The sequence below is a fragment of the Denticeps clupeoides genome, unplaced genomic scaffold (assembly GCF_900700375.1).
Source record: "Denticeps clupeoides unplaced genomic scaffold, fDenClu1.1, whole genome shotgun sequence".
Lineage (NCBI taxonomy): Eukaryota > Metazoa > Chordata > Actinopteri > Clupeiformes > Denticipitidae > Denticeps > Denticeps clupeoides.
Window position 1 is genome coordinate 31,929 of NW_021629910.1, and position 19,520 is coordinate 51,448.

The 19,520-nt window shown below is 38.3% G+C and overlaps 1 long non-coding RNA gene and 11 pseudogenes across 1 annotated transcript; all 12 read left to right on the forward strand.

Annotated features, from left to right (window-relative positions):
- The first annotated feature begins 1,711 nt into the window (after window positions 1-1,711).
- LOC114777007 (uncharacterized) lies at window positions 1,712-5,278 on the forward strand. Its single transcript, XR_003745872.1, has 3 exons — window positions 1,712-1,775; window positions 4,802-4,906; window positions 4,986-5,278. It is a non-coding gene; the product is annotated as an uncharacterized LOC114777007 (long non-coding RNA).
- A 2,019-nt stretch (window positions 5,279-7,297) lies between these two features.
- LOC114777028 (uncharacterized) lies at window positions 7,298-7,416 on the forward strand (annotated as a pseudogene).
- A 1,623-nt stretch (window positions 7,417-9,039) lies between these two features.
- On the forward strand, window positions 9,040-9,158 carry LOC114777017 (uncharacterized; annotated as a pseudogene).
- Window positions 9,159-9,960: 802 nt separating this feature from the next.
- On the forward strand, window positions 9,961-10,079 carry LOC114777031 (uncharacterized; annotated as a pseudogene).
- Window positions 10,080-10,241: 162 nt separating this feature from the next.
- LOC114777022 (uncharacterized) lies at window positions 10,242-10,360 on the forward strand (annotated as a pseudogene).
- Window positions 10,361-11,431: 1,071 nt separating this feature from the next.
- Window positions 11,432-11,550, forward strand: LOC114777019 (uncharacterized; annotated as a pseudogene).
- A 160-nt stretch (window positions 11,551-11,710) lies between these two features.
- Window positions 11,711-11,829, forward strand: LOC114777023 (uncharacterized; annotated as a pseudogene).
- A 794-nt stretch (window positions 11,830-12,623) lies between these two features.
- LOC114777016 (uncharacterized) lies at window positions 12,624-12,742 on the forward strand (annotated as a pseudogene).
- Window positions 12,743-17,616: 4,874 nt separating this feature from the next.
- On the forward strand, window positions 17,617-17,735 carry LOC114777032 (uncharacterized; annotated as a pseudogene).
- A 160-nt stretch (window positions 17,736-17,895) lies between these two features.
- Window positions 17,896-18,014, forward strand: LOC114777030 (uncharacterized; annotated as a pseudogene).
- A 445-nt stretch (window positions 18,015-18,459) lies between these two features.
- On the forward strand, window positions 18,460-18,578 carry LOC114777009 (uncharacterized; annotated as a pseudogene).
- A 796-nt stretch (window positions 18,579-19,374) lies between these two features.
- LOC114777018 (uncharacterized) lies at window positions 19,375-19,493 on the forward strand (annotated as a pseudogene).
- Window positions 19,494-19,520: the final 27 nt, after the last annotated feature.

A 19,520-nucleotide genomic window follows, 5' to 3' on the forward strand; every position in this document is an offset into this window, starting at 1 on the left:
TCTACACTAAGTCCACACACTACACCTATTTTGATCTATTAGGATTTTGTAACAAAATTAATTATTTTAATGACATGTATAACTGTTAGTACATTTAAACATTGAACATATGTAGTGTGGTTGTAGAATGGCAACATATCTTTTATGTTTGGTCTAATGGCTGACTGTTTTGTTCATTATAGGAGACAATAAAGGGTATGAACCAAGCCAGTAACTGCCCCAAATCAGATGGTGCCTCTGAAGACAATCAGCATTGCACAGACAGTCCACAGCATGACAGTATCTTCCACATTCAGGTATGAAACTGCTCTTTTTTATGTATTTTAATTACAATATACGTTAAGTCCCCACAATGTGCAATGTGCATGATATATGTGAAGTCCCCATAAAGTATTGTGTATCACAAATGTTTATGAAAGATTCACAAGACTCAGGATGAGAAGTGCTGCACCTCCCCCACAATGTCCCCACATTGTCTTCTAAAAAAAAATCTCTACACTAAGTCCACACACTACACCTATTTTGATCTATTAGGATTTTGTAACAAAATTAATTATTTTAATGACATGTATAACTGTTAGTACATTTAAAACATTGAAAATATGTAGTGTGGTTGTAGAATGGCAACATATCTTTTATGTTTGGTCTAATGGCTGACTGTTTTGTTCATTATAGGAGACAATAAAGGGTATGAACCAAGCCAGTAACTGCCCCAAATCAGATGGTGCCTCTGAAGACAATCAGCATTGCACAGACAGTCCACAGCATGACAGTATCTTCCACATTCAGGTATGAAACTGCTCTTTTTTATGTATTTTAATTACAATATACGTTAAGTCCCCACAATGTGCAATGTGCAAGATATATGTGAAGTCCCCATAAAGTATTGTGTATCACAAATGTTTATGAAAGATTCACAAGACTCAGGATGAGAAGTGCTGCACCTCCCCCACAATGTCCCCACATTGTCTTCTAAAAAAAAATCTCTACACTAAGTCCACACACTACACCTATTTTGATCTATTAGGATTTTGTAACAAAATAAATTATTTTAATGACATGTATAACTGTTAGTACATTTAAAACATTGAAAATATGTAGTGTGGTTGTAGAATGGCAACATATCTTTTATGTTTGGTCTAATGGCTGACTGTTTTGTTCATTATAGGAGACAATAAAGGGTATGAACCAAGCCAGTAACTGCCCCAAATCAGATGGTGCCTCTGAAGACAATCAGCATTGCACAGACAGTTCACAGCATGACAGTATCTTCCACATTCAGGTATGAAACTGCTCTTTTTTTATGTATTTTAATTACCATATACGTTAAGTCCCCACAATGTGCACTGTGCATGATATATGTGAAGTCCCCATGACGTATTGTGTATCACAAATGTTTATGAAAGATTCACAAGACTCAGGATGAGAAGTGCTGCACCTCCCCCACTATGTCCCCACATTGTCTTCTAAAAAAACATTTCTACACTAAGTCCACACACTACACCTATTTTGATCTATTAGGATTTTGTAACAAAATTAATTATTTTAATGACATGTATAACTGTTAGTACATTTAAACATTGAAAATATGTAGTGTGGTTGTAGAATGGCAACATATCTTTTATGTTTGGTCTAATGGCTGACTGTTTTGTTCATTATAGGAGACAATAAAGGGTATGAACCAAGCCAGTAACTGCCCCAAATCAGATGGTGCCTCTGAAGACAATCAGCATTGCACAGACCGTCCACAGCATGACAGTATCTTCCACATTCAGGTATGAAACTGCTCTTTTTTATGTATTTTAATTACAATATACGTTAAGTCCCCACAATGTGCAATGTGCATGATATATGTGAAGTCCCCATAAAGTATTGTGTATCACAAATGTTTATGAAAGATTCACAAGACTCAGGATGAGAGTGCTGCACCTCCCCCACTATGTCCCCACATTGTCTTCTAAAAAAATCTCTACACTAAGTCCACACACTACACCTATTTTGATCTATTAGGATTTTGTAACAAAATTAATTATTTTAATGACATGTATAACTGTTAGTACGTTTAAACATTGAAAATATGTAGTGTGGTTGTAGAATGGCAACGTATCTTTTATGTTTGGTCTAATGGCTGACTGTTTTGTTCATTATAGGAGACAATAAAGGGTACGAACCAAGCCAGTAACTGCCCCAAATCAGATGGTGCCTCTGAAGACAATCAGCATTGCACAGACAGTTCACAGCATGACAGTATCTTCCACATTCAGGTATGAAACTGCTCTTTTTTTATGTATTTTAATTACCATATACGTTAAGTCCCCACAATGTGCACTGTGCATGATATATGTGAAGTCCCCATGACGTATTGTGTATCACAAATGTTTATGAAAGATTCACAAGACTCAGGATGAGAAGTGCTGCACCTCCCCCACTATGTCCCCACATTGTCTTCTAAAAAAACATTTCTACACTAAGTCCACACACTACACCTATTTTGATCTATTAGGATTTTGTAACAAAATTAATTATTTTAATGACATGTATAACTGTTAGTACATTTAAACATTGAAAATATGTAGTGTGGTTGTAGAATGGCAACATATCTTTTATGTTTGGTCTAATGGCTGACTGTTTTGTTCATTATAGGAGACAATAAAGGGTATGAACCAAGCCAGTAACTGCCCCAAATCAGATGGTGCCTCTGAAGACAATCAGCATTGCACAGACCGTCCACAGCATGACAGTATCTTCCACATTCAGGTATGAAACTGCTCTTTTTTATGTATTTTAATTACAATATACGTTAAGTCCCCACAATGTGCAATGTGCATGATATATGTGAAGTCCCCATAAAGTATTGTGTATCACAAATGTTTATGAAAGATTCACAAGACTCAGGATGAGAGTGCTGCACCTCCCCCACTATGTCCCCACATTGTCTTCTAAAAAAATCTCTACACTAAGTCCACACACTACACCTATTTTGATAATGACATGTATAACTGTTAGTACATTTAAATTTTGAAATTATGTAGTGTGCTTGCAGAATGCAAACATTACTTTTACATTTGGTCAAATTGCAATCAGACAGTCAGAATTGCACTGCCAGTTCACAGGTTGAGAGTATCTTCCACATTCAGGTATGAAACTGTTCTTTTCAATGTATTTTTATCATAATATCGAATCTCGAATTCCGATCCGCCAAGGTGCAACTGAGCAAAGCACTGTCCCCACACACTTCTCCCCAGGCGCCTTTCATGGCTGCCTACTGCTCACCAAGGGTGATGGGTTAAAAGCAAAGGACACATTTAGTTGTGTGCACATGTGCTGTGTTGCAGTGTATCACAATGACAATCACTTCTCTTTTACTTAATAAACATTAAGTCCCTTCAATGTAAATATATGTGACATCCCTACAAAGTAGAATGTGCTTCACCACTATTGTTGAAAGGTTAATAAGACTCAACAAGTTTTGTGTACGTGCCTCAGCAGGTACCCATGTTGTCTTCTAAAATGAAGGCTTTAGTGAAATAGCTAAGAGACTCCATGGTAGCATGAAATGGAGTCTACAACTGACATAAGTGGCTCAGGTAGTGCAGCTCGTTCAGGATCAAATTCAAATTTTATTTGTCACATACACAGTCATACATGATATGATATGCAGTTTTAACAAAAGTGTTTAAGTGTTAGGATATGTTAGGAAGTGTTCAAGTGTTAGGTATATCAATGCAAGCTATGGCAAGAAGGTTTGTGTAGAGTCCAGAACATGAAGGCACTACCAGGAAACAGGCCAGTACATCAGAAGACATGGAGGAGGCAGTAGAAGGGCAACCCAGCAGCAGGACCGCTACCTCCACCTTTGTGCAAGGAGGAACAGGAGGACCTCTGCCAGAGCCCTGCAAAATGACCTCCAGCAGGCCTCTCTGCTCTGCTCAAATGGTCATAAACAGACTCCACAAGGGTGGTATGAGGGCCCGATGTCCATAGATTGGGGTTTTGCTTACAGCCCAACACTGTGCAGCATGTTTGGCATTTGCCAAAGAACAACAAGATTGGCAAATTCGCCACTGGCGCCCTGTGCTCTTCACAGATGAAACCAGGTTCACACAGAGCATATGTGACATGTGACAGTCTGGAGACGCCATGGAGAACATTCTGATGCCTGCAACATCCTCCAGCATGACCAGTGTGGCAGTGGGTCAGTAGTGGTGTGGGGTGGCATTTCTTTAGGGGGGCGCACAACCCTCCATGTTCTCGCCAGATGTAGCTTGACTGCCATTAACTACCGAGATGAGATCTTCAGACCCCATGTGCACATCTGGGACATCATATCTCGCTTCATCTACCAACACCACGTTGCATCACAGACTGTGCAGGAGTTGGCGGATTCTTTAGACCAGGTCTGGGAGGAGATCCCTCAGGAGACCATCCGTCACCTAAACAGGAGCATGTCCAGTCATTGTAGGGAGGTCATAGAGGCACGTGAAGGCCTCATTACTGGGCCTCATTTTTACTTATTTTAAGGACATTACATCAGCCCATAGTTTGTTTTGCCACTTTAATTTTGAGTGTGACTCCAAATCCAGAGCTTCATGGGTTGATAAATTTGATTTTCATCGATAATTTTTGTGTGATTTTGTAGTTAGCACATTCAACTATGTAAAGAAGTATTTAATAAGAATATTTCATTCATTCAGATGTAGGATGTCTTATTTCTGTGTTCCCTTAATTTGTGAGCAGTGTATTTTCTCCAAGAAAGAATCAAATCCTTAACAATTTTGAATGCATTTGTTTTGTGTTTAAGTGGCTCTTGATGTAGAACCACCCATAGATCCTTCTGCAAAAGAAGTCCAGAAATCTTCAATTGAACAAGCAACAGAAATAACAAGTACCACAACTACCATGAAAGGTACTGTTTGTTAAACTTCATAGAAAGCCTTTATGAACTTAAAAATCTCTGTTTTTTCTGATGTGCTTTGTTCATTCAGGTCGAAAGGTGGTAAAGAAAAAGAAATGGGACAGTGATGAAATGAATGCAGTTGAAAAGCATCTAAACAGGTTCATCAAAACTTGTACAGTGCCAGGAAAACAACAATGTGAGGCCTGTATAAATGCTGAACCTGTTGCCTTGAAAGACAGGGATTGGTTGTCTGTAAAGTTCTTTGTGAAGAACAAAATCACTACCCTTAAAAGAAGAATGTAAAGTCAGTTATTTTATTTTGTTTGGTATCTTATTTTCTGGTATTTTAGATTTCTGGTTATTACATTTGTTTTAAAAGGATCTTAGAATCTCTTTTTTTTTTTTTTTTGGAAATGGGTGCAATTCAGTAAAGTGTCTTTGAATCGAATGTAAATATGTACAGAATACTGTTCAGAATGCTACATAAAAATAGCAAAAAAAAATAAATATTTTATTCATGTTATTAAATTTTGATCTTTTCATTCATTATAGCTGCATCCCAGCTGTTTCGTCCCCATGTTGTTCACAAGTACCTACATCTTACAGTTAACCAGACAGTTCACTATGTGTGTCTGCTGGTCCTCACAAGTGATGTCTACCAGACAAGGTCCCCAGTTTGTAGGAAAATGTCACATTGCTTTATTAATGTATTTTCTATATTTTAAAGTGACAGTCATTTTTAAAGCCTCAAATGAAACATAAATCTATCTTTAGATTTTTCATAAAGCCTTTAGAAATGCACGTCCCCACGATGTGGCATCGTGCATGTAGTCCCCAAATTGCGGCTACACAAGTATGTGTGTGTGTGTGTGTGTGTGTGTCAATATGAGACTCTGCTAGGTGTCGGGGAAGAATGTGTGATGAACCCGGGGAGGGATGTGCGTGGGGAAAGGGATGTCATTGGGAGAAATGGGGCATAAGCCATCAGCAATGGCCTTAGTTGTAAATAAGTGATAAGAAATCTGTTTTAAAAGTTAGTCTAAGTGTATATGACATCTGTAATACGTGACATGGGAGAGAGCGATAGAGTATGTCCTGAAAGATGCTATGATACTTCCTACATACAAAATGGGGGTTCTACCATATTTCAGTCAGTATATGAATAGAGTATGCGTTTGTATTTTTAAAATAAGTCTGTGTAAGTATTGTGTTTAAACGTGTTAAACACTGAAACAGTAGTTGAGTAAAACCATACACTTAAAATAAGGTTTCTGTTTTAAAAGAACGTTCTAAGGTGTGTGTGAGATTTGTATGTCACACGTTGATTCAGTGTTTGCGAGAAAGAGGTAATGGTATGCTGGCTTATAACACCCCCACAACAGCCATAGTTTGTAAACAAAGTGGTAAGACATCTGTTTTTAAAACCTGTCTAAGTGTTTATGTAAGAATGGTCATCGCGGGAACATACTTGTCTTACATAACAGATGTCCGAAGGGGGAAGGATGGAAGGAGGTCATAAATTACGCGCTGGGTCCGATGGAGAAGGCAGAAAGGGAGAAGGCCATAAATTACGCGCACAGTGTCCACTGTCCAGTGGAGAAGGGGAGAATGTAGAAGGGTAGATGGTCATAAATCACGCGCTTTTTCCTCATACAGATATGCCATCAATCATTTTTGACATAAAGTATATAATTATTACTACTCGCACTTTATAATGTTTTCAAAGCCCTTTTGTTTAAAGTCCAAGATTTTCAAGCAGAGTTTGCTTACAGACATGCCAGCTGAAGATTGCCCAATCTTGTCTGATCTCAGAAGCTAAGAAGGCCTGGGCCTGGTTAGTACTTGGATGGGAGACTACGTAGGAATGCCAGGTGCAGTAAGCTTTAACTATTGAAATTTTTTAAAATGAAAGTATTTACATCACTTTGTTAACTTTTTTTAAAGTAAGTTAAGGGGTATTTTCTTTCTTTGATATGTTTTCCCGCCTTTTTTCTTTTTTTTTTTTTTTTTTTAACTTCTATTCAGGTTTCTTTGTCTGTGTGTGTTCTACAACGATCATTCACAGGCTTGGAGCTGAATCGATTAGGTGGGGTTTTCCAGCCCTCGGCCTTCAGGTGCTACGCACCCTGATGTCAGTTTAATATCTGATATGTCATATTAAGCGGATTTTTAGAACAGGGAGTCGGCAATAGGGCCTGCTCCATCCGCTCCATTCATCGACCCAGTATTGCATTGCCTCTAGAAGGTGTGCACTTTATTTGTTGTATTGCAAATAAAAGCTTACCACTCCAACTTTTTGCCTTTTCTCCATCATAATTTGAAAGTAAAGCGGGAGTTTTCACTCTTTGATATGTGTTCAAGCCCCTTTGGTTTAAAGTTCAAGATTTTCAAGCAGAGTTTGTGTACGGACAAACCAGCTGAAGAATGCCCAATCTTGTCTGATCTCAGAAGCTAAGAAGGCTTGGGCCTGGTTAGTACTTGGATGGGAGACTACCTGGGAATGCCAGGTGCTGTAAGCTTTAACTATTGAAAAACTTTTAAAATGAAAGTATTTACATGGCTTTGTTAGCTTTTTTGCCTTTTCTCCATCATAATTTGACAGTAAAGCGGGAGTTTTCACTCTTTGATATGTGTTTAAGCCCCTTTGGTTTAAAGTTCAAGATTTTCAAGCAGAGTTTGTGTACGGAAAAACCAGCTGAAGAATGCCCAATCTTGTCTTATCTCAGAAGCTAAGAAGGCTTGGGCCTGGTTAGTACTTGTGTGGGAGACTACCTGGGAATACCAGGTGCTGTAAGCTTTAACTATTGAAAAACTTTTAAAATTAAAGTATTTTCATGGCTTTGTTAACTTTTTTGCCTTTTCTCCATCATAATTTGACAGTAAAGCGGGAGTTTTCACTCTTTGATATGTGTTTAAGCCCCTTTTGTTTAAAGTTCAAGATTTTCAAGCAGAGTTTGTGTACGGACAAACCAGCTGAAGAATGCCCAATCTTGTCTTATCTCAGAAGCTAAGAAGGCTTGGGCCTGGTTAGTACTTGGATGGGAGACTACCTGGGAATACCAGGTGCTGTAAGCTTTAACTATTGAAAAACTTTTAAAATAAAAGTATTTACATGGCTTTGTTAGCTTTTTTGCCTTTTCTCAGTCATAATTTGACAGTAAAGCGGGAGTTTTCGCACTTTATAAAGTTTTCAAAGCCCTTTTGTTTAAAGTCCAAGATTTTCAAGCAGAGTTTGCTTACAGACATGCCAGCTGAAGATTGCCCAATCTTGTCTGATCTCAGAAGCTAAGAAGGCCTGGGCCTGGTTAGTACTTGGATGGGAGACTACCTAGGAATGCCAGGTGCAGTAAGCTTTAACTATTGAAAACTTTTAAAATGAAAGTATTTACATCACTTTGTTAACTTTTTTTAAAGTAAGTTAATGTATATTTTCTTTCTTTGATATGTTTTCCAGCCTTTTTTCTTTTTTTTTTTTAACTTCTCTTCAGGTTTCTTTGTCTGTGTGTGCTCTACAACGATCATTCACAGGCTTGGAGCTGAATCGATTAGGTGGGGTTTTCCAGCCCTCGGCCTTCAGGTGCTACGCATCCTGATGTCAGTTTATTATCTGATATGTCATATTAAGCGGATATTTAGAACAGGGAGTCGGCAATAGGGCCTGCTCCATCCGCTCCATTCATCGACCCAGTATTGCATTGCCTCTAGAAGGTGTGCACTTTATTTGTTGTATTGCAAATAAAAGCTTACCACTCCAACTTTTTGCCTTTTCTCCATCATAATTTGAAAGTAAAGCGGGAGTTTTCACTCTTTGATATGTGTTCAAGCCCCTTTGGTTTAAAGTTCAAGATTTTCAAGCAGAGTTTGTGTATGGACAAACCAGCTGAAGAATGCCCAATCTTGTCTGATCTCAGAAGCTAAGAAGGCTTGGGCATGGTTAGTACTTGGATGGGAGACTACCTGGGAATACCAGGTGCTGTAAGCTTTAACTATTGAAAAACTTTTAAAATGAAAGTATTTACATGGCTTTGTTAGCTTTTTTTGCCTTTTCTCCATCATAATTTGACAGTAAAGTGGGAGTTTTCACTCTTTGATATGTGTTCAAGCCCCTTTGGTTTAAAGTTCAAGATTTTCAAGCAGAGTTTGTGTACGGACAAACCAGCTGAAGAATGGCCGATCTTGTCTGATCTCAGAAGCTAAGAAGGCTTGGGCCTGGTTAGTACTTGGATGGGAGACTACCTGGGAATGCCAGGTGCTGTAAGCTTTAACTATTGAAAAACTTTTAAAATGAAAGTATTTACATGGCTTTGTTAGCTTTTTTGCCTTTTCTCCATCATAATTTGACAGTAAAGCGGGAGTTTTCACTCTTTAATATGTGTTTAAGCCCCTTTGGTTTAAAGTTCAAGATTTTCAAGCAGAGTTTGTGTACGGACAAAACCAGCTGAAGAATGCCCAATCTTGTCTGATCTCAGAAGCTAAGAAGGCTTGGGCCTGGTTAGTACTTGGATGGGAGACTACGTGGGAATGCCAGGTGCTGTAAGCTTTAACTATTGTTAAACTTTTAAAATGAAAGTATTTACATCACTTTGTTACCTTTTTTTAAGTAAGTTAAGGGGTATTTTCTTTCTTTGATATGTTTCCCCGCCTTTTTTCTTTTTTTTTTTTTTTTTTTTTTTTAAACTTCTCTTCAGGTTTCTTTGTCTGTGTGTGCTCTACAACGATCATTCACAGGCTTGGAGCTGAATCGATTAGGTGGGATTTTCCAGCCCTCGGCCTTCAGGTGCTACGCACCCTGATGTCAATTTAATATCTGATATTTCATATTAAGCGGATTTTTAGAACAGGGAGTTGGCAATAGGGCCTGCTTCATCCGCTCCATTCATCGACCCAGTATTGCATTGCCTCTAGAAGGTGTGCACTTTATTTGTTGTATTGCAAATAAAAGCTTACCACTCCGACTTTTTGCCTTTTCTCCATCATAATTTGACAGTAAAGCGGGAGTTTTCACTCTTTGATATGTGTTCAAGCCCCTTTGGTTTAAAGTTCAAGATTTTCAAGCAGAGTTTGTGTACAGACAAACCAGCTGTAGAACTCCCAATCTTGTCTGATCTCAGAAGCTAAGAAGGCTTGGGCCTGGTTAGTACATGGATGGGAGACTACCTGGGAATACCAGGTGCTGTAAGCTTTAACTATTGAAAAATTTTTAAAATGAAAGTATTTACATGGCTTTGTTAGCTATTTTTGCCTTTTCTCCATCATAATTTGACAGTAAAGCGGGAGTTTTCGCACTTTATAATGTTTTCAAAGCCCTTTTGGTTTAAAGTTCAAGATTTTTAAAGCAGAGTTTGTGTACGGACAAACCAGCTGAAGAATGCCCAATCTTGTTTGATCTCAGAAGCTAAGAAGGCTTGGGCCTGGTTAGTACTTGGATGGGAGACTACCTGGGAATACCAGGTGCTGTAAGCTTTAACTATTGAAAAACTTTTAAAATGAAAGTATTTACATGGCTTTGTTAGCTTTTTTTGCCTTTTCTCCATCATAATTTGACAGTAAAGCGGGAGTTTTCACTCTTTGATATGTGTTCAAGCCCCTTTGGTTTAAAGTTAAAGATTTTCAAGCAGAGTTTGTGTACGGACAAACCAGCTGAAGAATGCCCATTCTTGTCTGATCTCAGAAGCGATGAAGGCTTGGGCCTGGTTAGTACTTGGATGGGAGACTACCTGGGAATACCAGGTGCTGTAAGCTTTAACTATTGAAAAACTTTTAAAATGAAAGTATTTACATGGCTTTGTTAGATTTTTTTGCCTTTTCTCCATCATAATTTGACAGTAAAGCGGGAGTTTTCGCACTTTATAATGTTTTCAAAGCCCTTTTGGTTTAAAGTTCAAGATTTTCAAGCAGAGTTTGTGTACAGACGAACCAGCTGAAGAATGCCCAATCTTGTTTGATCTCAGAACCTAAGAAGGCTTGGGCCTGGTTAGTACTTGGATGGGAGACTACCTGGGAATACCAGGTGCTGTAAGCTTTAACTATTGAAAAACTTTTAAAATGAAAGTATTTACATCACTTTGTTACCTTTTTTTAAGTAAGTTAAGGGGTATTTTCTTTCTTTGATATGTTTTCCCGCCTTTTTTTTTTTTTTTTTTTTAAGCTTCTCTTCAGGTTTCTTTGTCTGTGTGTGCTCTACAACGATCATTCACAGGCTTGGAGCTGAATCGATTAGGTGGGATTTTCCAGCCCTCGGCCTTCAGGTGCTACGCACCCTGATGTCAATTTAATATCTGATATTTCATATTAAGCGGATTTTTAGAACAGGGAGTTGGCAATAGGGCCTGCTTCATCCGCTCCATTCATCGACCCAGTATTGCATTGCCTCTAGAAGGTGTGCACTTTATTTGTTGTATTGCAAATAAAAGCTTACCACTCCAACTTTTTGCCTTTTCTCCATCATAATTTGACAGTAAAGCGGGAGTTTTCACTCTTTGATATGTGTTCAAGCCCCTTTGGTTTAAAGTTCAAGATTTTCAAGCAGAGTTTGTGTACAGACAAACCAGCTGTAGAACTCCCAATCTTGTCTGATCTCAGAAGCTAAGAAGGCTTGGGCCTGGTTAGTACTTGGATGGGAGACTACCTGGGAATACCAGGTGCTGTAAGCTTTAACTATTGAAAAATTTTAAAATGAAAGTATTTACATGGCTTTGTTAGCTATTTTTGCCTTTTCTCCATCATAATTTGACAGTAAAGCGGGAGTTTTCGCACTTTATAATGTTTTCAAAGCCCTTTTGGTTTAAAGTTCAAGATTTTAAAGCAGAGTTTGTGTACGGACAAACCAGCTGAAGAATGCCCAATCTTGTTTGATCTCAGAAGCTAAGAAGGCTTGGGCCTGGTTAGTACTTGGATGGGAGACTACCTGGGAATACCAGGTGCTGTAAGCTTTAACTATTGAAAAACTTTTAAAATGAAAGTATTTACATGGCTTTGTTAGCTTTTTTTTCCTTTTCTCCATCATAATTTGACAGTAAACGGGAGTTTTCACTCTTTGATATGTGTTCAAGCCCCTTTGGTTTAAAGTTAAAGATTTTCAAGCAGAGTTTGCCTACAGACATGCCAGCAGAAGATTGCCCAATCTTGTCTGATCTCAGAAGCTAAGAAGGCTTGGGCCTGGTTAGTACTTGGATGGGAGACTACGTGGGAATGCCAGGTGCTGTAAGCTTTAACTATTGTTAAACTTTTAAAATGAAAGTATTTACATCACTTTGTTACCTTTTTTTAAGTAAGTTAAGGGGTATTTTCTTTCTTTGATATGTTTTCCCGCCTTTTTTTTTTTTTTTTTTTTTTTTAAGCTTCTCTTCAGGTTTCTTTGTCTGTGTGTGCTCTACAACGATCATTCACAGGCTTGGAGCTTAATCGATTAGGTGGGATTTTCCAGCCCTCGGCCTTCAGGTGCTACGCACCCTGATGTCAATTTAATATCTGATATGTCATATTAAGCGGATTTTTAGAACAGGGAGTTGGCAATAGGGCCTGCTCCATCCGCTCCATTCATCGACCCAGTATTGCATTGCCTCTAGAAGGTGTGCACTTTATTTGTTGTATTGCAAATAAAAGCTTACCACTCCAACTTTTTGCCTTTTCTCCATCATAATTTGACAGTAAAGCGGGAGTTTTCACTCTTTGATATGTGTTCAAGCCCCTTTGGTTTAAAGTTCAAGATTTTCAAGCAGAGTTTGTGTACAGACAAACCAGCTGAAGAATGCCCAATCTTGTCTGATCTCAGAAGCTAAGAAGGCTTGGGCCTGGTTAGTACTTGGATGGGAGACTACCTGGGAATACCAGGTGCTGTAAGCTTTAACTATTAAAAAACTTTTAAAATGAAAGTATTTACATGGCTTTGTTAGCTATTTTTGCCTTTTCTCCATCATAATTTGACAGTAAAGCGGGAGTTTTCACTCTTTGATATGTGTTCAAGCCCCTTTGGTTTAAAGTTAAAGATTTTCAAGCAGAGATTGTGTATGGACAAACCAGCTGAAGAATGCCCATTCTTGTATGATCTCAGAAGCTATGAAGGCTTGGGCCTGGTTAGTACTTGGATGGGAGACTACCTGGGAATACCAGGTACTGTAAGCTTTAACTATTGAAAAACTTTTAAAATGAAAGTATTTACATGGCTTTGTTAGCTTTTTTTGCCTTTTCTCCATCATAATTTGACAGTAAAGCGGGAGTTTTCGCACTTTATAATGTTTTCAAAGCCCTTTTGGTTTAAAGTTCAAATTTTTAAAGCAGAGTTTGTGTACGGACAAACCAGCTGAAGAATGCCCAATCTTGTTTGATCTCAGAAGCTATGAAGGCTTGGGCCTGGTTAGTACTTGGATGGGAGACTACCTGGGAATACCAGGTACTGTAAGCTTTAACTATTGAAAAACTTTTAAAATGAAAGTATTTACATGGCTTTGTTAGCTTTTTTTTTGCCTTTTCTCCATCATAATTCGACAGTAAAGCGGGAGTTTTCACTCTTTGATATGTGTTCAAGCCCCTTTGGTTTAAAGTTAAAGATTTTCAAGCAGAGTTTGTGTACGGACAAACCATCTGAAGAATGCCCATTCTTGTCTGATCTCAGAAGCGATGAAGGCTTGGGCCTGGTTAGTACTTGGATGGGAGACTACCTGGGAATACCAGGTGCTGTAAGCTTTAACTATTGAAAAACTTTTAAAATGAAAGTATTTACATGGCTTTGTTAGATTTTTTTGCCTTTTCTCCATCATAATTTGACAGTAAAGCGGGAGTTTTCGCACTTTATAATGTTTTCAAAGCCCTTTTGGTTTAAAGTTCAAGATTTTCAAGCAGAGTTTGTGTACAGACGAACCAGCTGAAGAATGCCCAATCTTGTTTGATCTCAGAACCTAAGAAGGCTTGGGCCTGGTTAGTACTTGGATGGGAGACTACCTGGGAATACCAGGTGCTGTAAGCTTTAACTATTGAAAAACTTTTAAAATGAAAGTATTTACATGGCTTTGTTAGCTTTTTTTGCCTTTTCTCCATCATAATTTGACAGTAAAGCGGGAGTTTTCGCACTTTATAATGTTTTCAAAGCCCTTTTGGTTTAAAGTTCAAAATTTTTAAAGCAGAGTTTGTGTACGGACAAACCAGCTGAAGAATGCCCAATCTTGTTTGATCTCAGAAGCTATGAAGGCTTGGGCCTGGTTAGTACTTGGATGGGAGACTACCTGGGAATACCAGGTACTGTAAGCTTTAACTATTGAAAAACTTTTAAAATGAAAGTATTTACATGGCTTTGTTAGCTTTTTTTGCCTTTTCTCCATCATAATTTGACAGTAAAGCGGGAGTTTTCGCACTTTATAATGTTTTCAAAGCCCTTTTGGTTTAAAGTTCAAGATTTTTAAAGCAGAGTTTGTGTACGGACAAACCAGCTGAAGAATGCCCAATCTTGTTTGATCTCAGAAGCTATGAAGGCTTGGGCCTGGTTAGTACTTGGATGGGAGACTACCTGGGAATACCAGGTACTGTAAGCTTTAACTATTGAAAAACTTTTAAAATGAAAGTATTTACATGGCTTTGTTAGCTTTTTTTGCCTTTTCTCCATCATAATTTGACAGTAAAGCGGGAGTTTTCGCACTTTATAATGTTTTCAAAGCCCTTTTGTTTAAAGTCCAAGATTTTCAAGCAGAGTTTGCTTACTGACATGCCAGCAGAAGATTGCCCAATCTTGTCTGATCTCAGAAGCTAAGAAGGCTTGGGCCTGGTTAGTACTTGGATGGGAGACTACGTGGGAATGCCAGGTGCTGTAAGCTTTAACTATTGTTAAATTTTTAAAATGAAAGTATTTACATCACTTTGTTAGCTTTTTTTAAGTAAGTTAAGGGGTATTTTCTTTCTTTGATATGTTTTCCCGCCTTTTTTCTTTTTTTTTTTTTTTTTAAACTTCTCTTCAGGTTTCTTTGTCTGTGTGTGCTCTACAACGATCATTCACAGGCTTGGAGCTGAATCTATTAGGTGGGATTTTCCAGCCCTCGGCCTCCAGGTACTACGCACCCTGATGTCAATTTAATATCTGATATGTCATATTAAGCGGATTTTTAGAACAGGGAGTTGGCAATAGGGCCTGCTCCATCCACTCCATTCATCGACCCAGTATTGCATTGCCTCTAGAAGGTGTGCACTTTATTTGTTGTATTGCACATAAAAGCTTACCACTCCAACTTTTTGCCTTTTCTCCATCATAATTTGACAGTAAAGCGGGAGTTTTCACTCTTTGATATGTGTTCAAGCCCCTTTGGTTTAAAGTTCAAGATTTTCAAGCAGAGTTTGTGTACAGACAAACCAACTGAAGAATGCCCAATCTTGTCTGATCTCAGAAGCTAAGAAGGCTTGGGCCTGGTTAGTACTTGGATGGGAGACTACCTGGGAATACCAGGTGCTGTAAGCTTTAACTATTAAAAAACTTTTAAAATGAAAGTATTTACATGGCTTTGTTAGCTTTTTTTGCCTTTTCTCCATCATAATTTGACAGTAAAGCGGGAGTTTTCGCACTTTATAATGTTTTCAAAGCCCTTTTGTTTAAAGTCCAAGATTTTCAAGCAGAGTTTGCTTACTGACATGCCAGCAGAAGATTTCCCAATCTTGTCTGATCTCAGAAGCTAAGAAGGCTTGGGCCTGGTTAGTACTTGGATGGGAGACTACGTGGGAATGCCAGGTGCTGTAAGCTTTAACTATTGTTAACATTTTTAAAATGAAAGTATTTACATCACTTTGTTAGCTTTTTTTAAGTAAGTTAAGGGGTATTTTCTTTCTTTGATATGTTTTCCCGCCTTTTTTCTTTTTTTTTTTTTTTTTTTTAAACTTCTCTTCAGGTTTCTTTGTCTGTGTGTGCTCTACAACGATCATTCACAGGCTTGGAGCTGAATCGATTAGGTGGGATTTTCCAGCCCTCGGCCTTCAGGTGCTACGCACCCTGATGTCAATTTAATATCTGATATGTCATATTAAGCGGATTTTTAGAACAGGGAGTTGGCAATAGGGCCTGCTCCATCCGCTCCATTCATCGACCCAGTATTGCATTGCCTCTAGAAGGTGTGCACTTCATTTGTTGTATTGCAAATAAAAGCTTACCACTCCAACTTTTTGCCTTTTCTCCATCATAATTTGACAGTAAAGCGGGAGTTTTCACTCTTTGATATGTGTTCAAGCCCCTTTGGTTTAAAGTTCAAGATTTTCAAGCAGAGTTTGTGTACGGACAAACCAGCTGAAGAATGCCCATTCTTGTCTGATCTCAGAAGCTATGAAGGCTTGGGCCTGGTTAGTACTTGGATGGGAGACTACCTGGGAATACCAGGTACTGTAAGCTTTAACTATTGAAAAACTTTTAAAATGAAAGTATTTACATGGCTTTGTTAGCTTTTTTTTGCCTTTTCTCCATCATAATTTGACAGTAAAGCGGGAGTTTTCGCACTTTATAATGTTTTCAAAGCCCTTTTGGTTTAAAGTCCAAGATTTTCAAGCAGAGTTTGCTGTACAGACAACCAGCATGAATAATTGCCCAATCTTGTCTGATCTCAGAAGCTAAGAAGGCTTGGGCCTGGTTAGTACTTGGATGGGAGACTACCTGGGAATACCAGGTGCTGTAAGCTTTAACTATTGAAAAACTTTTAAAATGAAAGTATTTACATGGCTTTGTTAGCTTTTTTTGCCTTTTCTCCATCATAATTTGACAGTAAAGCAGGGAGTTTTCGCACTTTATAATGTTTTCAAAGCCCTTTTGTTTAAAGTCCAAGATTTTCAAGCAGAGTTTGCTTACAGACATGCCAGCAGAAGATTGCCCAATCTTGTCTGATCTCAGAAGCTAAGAAGGCTTGGGCCTGGTTAGTACTTGGATGGGAGACTACGTGGGAATGCCAGGTGCTGTAAGGTTTAACTATTGTTAAACTTTTAAAATGAAAGTATTTACATCACTTTGTTACCTTTTTTTAAGTAAGTTAAGGGGTATTTTCTTTCTTTGATATGTTTTCCCGCCTTTTTTCTTTTTTTTTTTTTTTTTTAAACTTCTCTTCAGGTTTCTTTGTCTGTGTGTGCTCTACAACGATCATTCACAGGCTTGGAGCTGAATCGATTAGGTGGGATTTTCCAGCCCTCGGCCTTCAGGTGCTACGCACCCTGATGTCAATTTAATATCTGATATGTCATATTAAGCGGATTTTTAGAACAGGGAGTTGGCAATAGGGCCTGCTCCATCCGCTCCATTCATCGACCCAGTATTGCATTGCCTCTAGAAGGTGTGCACTTTATTTGTTGTATTGCAAATAAAAGCTTACCACTCCAACTTTTTGCCTTTTCTCCATCATAATTTGACAGTAAAGCGGGAGTTTTCACTCTTTGATATGTGTTCAAGCCCCTTTGGTTTAAAGTTCAAGATTTTCAAGCAGAGTTTGTGTACAGACAAACCAGCTGAAGAATGCCCAATCTTGTCTGATCTCAGAAGCTAAGAAGGCTTGGGCCTGGTTAGTACATGGATGGGAGACTACCTGGGAACTACCAGGTGCTGTAAGCTTTAACTATTGAAAAACTTTTAAAATGAAAGTATTTACATGGCTTTGTTAGCTTTTTTTGCCTTTTCTCCATCATAATTTGACAGTAAAGCGGGAGTTTTCACACTTTATAATGTTTTCAAAGCCCTTTGGTTTAAAGTTCAAGATTTTCAAGCAGAGTTTGTGTACGGACAAACCAGCTGAAGAATGCCCAATCTTGTTTGATCTCAGAAGCTAAGAAGGCTTGGGCCTGGTTAGTACTTGGATAGGAGACTACCTGGGAATACCAGGTGCTGTAAGCTTTAACTATTGAAAAACTTTTAAAATGAAAGTATTTACATGGCTTTGTTAGCTTTTTTTGCCTTTTCTCCATCATAATTTGACAGTAAAGCGGGAGTTTTCGCACTTTATAATGTTTTCAAAGCCCTTTTGTTTAAAGTCCAAGATTTTCAAGCAGAGTTTGCTTACAGACATGCCAGCAGAAGATTGCCCAATCTTGTCTGATCTCAGAAGCTAAGAAGGCTTGGGCCTGGTTAGTACTTGGATGGGAGACTACCTGGGAATACCAGGTGCTGTAAGCTTTAACTATTGAAAAACTTTGAAAAATGAAAGTATTTACATGGCTTTGTTAGCTTTTTTTGCCTTTTTTTCTCCATCATAATTTGACAGTAAAGCGGGAGTTTTCACTCTTTGATATGTGTTCAAGCCCCTTTGGTTTAAAGTTAAAGATTTTCAAGCAGAGTTTGTGTACGGACAAACCAGCTGAAGAATGCCCATTCTTGTCTGATCTCAGAAGCTATGAAGGCTTGGGCCAGGTTAGTACTTGGATGGGAGACTACCTGGGAATACCAGGTACTGTAAGCTTTAACTATTGAAAAACTTTTAAAATGAAAGTATTTACATGGCTTTGTTAGCTTTTTTTGCCTTTTCTCCATCATAATTTGACAGTAAAGTGAGAGTTTTCGCACTTTATAATGTTTTCAAAGCCCTTTTGGTTTAAAGTTCAAGATTTTTAAAGCAGAGTTTGTGTACGGACAAACCAGCTGAAGAATGCCCAATCTTGTTTGATCTCAGAAGCTAAGAAGGCTTGGGCCTGGTTAGTACTTGGATAGGAGACTACCTGGGAATACCAGGTGCTGTAAGCTTTAACTATTGAAAAACATTTAAAATGAAAGTATTTACATGGCTTTGTTAGCTTTTTTTGCCTTTTCTCCATCATAATTTGACAGTAAAGCGGGAGTTTTCGCACTTTATAATGTTTTCAAAGCCCTTTTGTTTAAAGTCCAAGATTTTCAAGCAGAGTTTGCTAACAGACATGCCAGCAGAAATTGCCCAATCTTGTCTGATCTCAGAAGCTAAGAAGGCTTGGTCCTGGTTAGTACTTGGATGGGAGACTACGTGGGAATGCCAGGTGCTGTAAGCTTTAACTATTGTTAAACTTTTAAAATGAAAGTATTTACATCACTTTGTTACCTTTTTTTAAGTAAGTTAAGGGGTATTTTCTTTCTTTGATATGTTTTCCCACCTTTTTTCTTTTTTTTTTTTTTTTTTAAACTTCTCTTCAGGTTTCTTTGTCTGTGTGTGCTCTACAACGATCATTCACAGGCTTGGAGCTGAATCGATTAGGTGGGATTTTCCAGCCCTCGGCCTTCAGGTGCTACGCACCCTGATGTCAATTTAATATCTGATATGTCATATTAAGCGGATTTTTAGAACAGGGAGTTGGCAATAGGGCCTGCTCCATCCGCTCCATTTCATCGACCCAGTATTGCATTGCCTCTAGAAGGTGTGCACTTTATTTGTTGTATTGCAAATAAAAGCTTACCACTCCAACTTTTTGCCTTTTCTCCATCATAATTTGACAGTAAAGCGGGAGTTTTCACTCTTTGATATGTGTTCAAGCCCCTTTGGTTTAAAGTTCAAGATTTTCAAGCAGAGTTTGTGTACAGACAAACCAGCTGAAGAATGCCAAATCTTGTCTGATCTCAGAAGCTAAGAAGGCTTGGGCCTGGTTAGTACTTGGATGGGAGACTACCTGGGAACACCAGGTGCTGTAAGCTTTAACTATTGAAAAAATTTTAAAAGGA